Below are 1,430 nucleotides of genomic sequence, written 5' to 3'. Positions count from 1 at the left end.
AGCTTCCTCCTGCCGTATGTTAATGTGTCCCCTGGGTACTTAATCCCAAGTTGCCTACCATCTGAGCATTAAATAAATGCGTTAATATGTGCTTTCAGGGGTCAAAAGGGTTATTTAAGTTTATTTACCATTTTTGAAGTAAACTAAATGATTTGAGTAAGACTGACTTAACAAATTGAGTTGGATGATTATAATATATTGAATTGGTTAAACTTAATAAATTTAGTTGGATAAACTTAATTGAATTGCTTGTTACCTACAGAAGCAATTCAATTAAGTTGGTTCAACTTTTTTCTTTTTAGAGTGCAAAATGACTTCCTACTTGTCAGATACCACCAACAGACTATGAGCCATATCTACAGTATTTGTTCGTGTGTTCTCTACTGGGAAACAGTTTGCAGGCTGTTGACAATGGAAAATAAACTAAAATAATAATAAAAAAAACAGTGGAGCCGCATTGAGAATAACTAGTGCATAGAGATAATATAATAAAGAATAAATAAATACATTTGTTTTACATAAGTTCTACCTTACAATCAAGAAAAATCATCAAAATTTCAATTACTATTTTTAATGTGGATAAAATAGATTGAAATGTAGATTCTACTACATGATTTGAAATTACATTTGGAATAAGAATATAAAAATGAATTGAAATAGACCAAATGTTGACCACTGTTTGCCTTCGGACATGGTTTCTTTGTTCAAATTATTCCTGAAGTCTAATCAGAAATATATTTTATAAAGGATGTAGCCTACTTATTACAAAATATGATTAGTTACATTAAGACTAGAAGATCGATCAAATTGTTAAAATATGAAAGCTGTTTAAGAAGACCAATAATACAATAATCTCCGTGAGAGGGGCTACTTGAGAAAAAAAAAGCAAAAATTCACTCATTGAGTTGTTGGTTGATAGTCAGCATATATTTGAATTTTTGCAACAAACATTGAAAGAAAAGAAAAAGAATGGCCGTTCAGTTTGATAAATATTTACAAGGAGCATCATTCAACAAATCGATAGAAATCCAAGTGCTCACATCAAAACATAAAATCTAAATAAATAATACAAATTGTATTAAATATTTGGTAACACTCTCTTTGAAGGGGGGTGAATAAGACTGTCATGACACTGTCATAAACATGACATAATACCTGTCATGAACATGAATAAATATTCATGAATATTTATGACTGTTGTCATAAAGCGTAATTCGGTAAATTATAACACTTTTAATACAAAGTTGACATTATTCAATATGCCTTTGTTATGACAACTTGACATTAACCAAGAAATCATTACTGTTTAAACTTTACCTTTAATAACATAGAGTTACCTAATTTTTAAAGTGTAATCAATAATAATTTTATAACAAATTTATATCAGTAATGATTTCTTGGTTAATGTCAAGTTGTCATAACAAAGACAT

General features: G+C 28.8%; 2 long non-coding RNA genes across 2 annotated transcripts in view; both read right to left on the bottom strand.

Annotated features, from left to right (window-relative positions):
• Positions 1-417, bottom strand: part of LOC107837376 (uncharacterized) — a 4,372-nt gene extending 3,955 nt beyond the window's left edge. The window contains exon 1 of the long non-coding RNA XR_001663394.1: positions 316-417. This is a non-coding gene — a long non-coding RNA (uncharacterized LOC107837376). The remainder of the gene's footprint in view (positions 1-315) is intronic.
• The window catches only part of LOC107837378 (uncharacterized), a 5,840-nt gene extending 5,121 nt beyond the window's left edge, over positions 1-719 (bottom strand). The window contains exon 1 of the long non-coding RNA XR_001663395.1: positions 566-719. This is a non-coding gene — a long non-coding RNA (uncharacterized LOC107837378). The remainder of the gene's footprint in view (positions 1-565) is intronic.
• Between the last annotated feature and the right edge of the window lie 711 nt (positions 720-1,430).

Source organism: Poecilia formosa, unplaced genomic scaffold (assembly GCF_000485575.1).
Source record: "Poecilia formosa unplaced genomic scaffold, Poecilia_formosa-5.1.2 Scaffold137, whole genome shotgun sequence".
Taxonomy (NCBI): Eukaryota; Metazoa; Chordata; class Actinopteri; order Cyprinodontiformes; family Poeciliidae; genus Poecilia; species Poecilia formosa.
The sequence above is the reverse complement of the archived record's forward strand: the minus strand, read 5'-3'. Positions and strand labels throughout refer to the sequence as shown.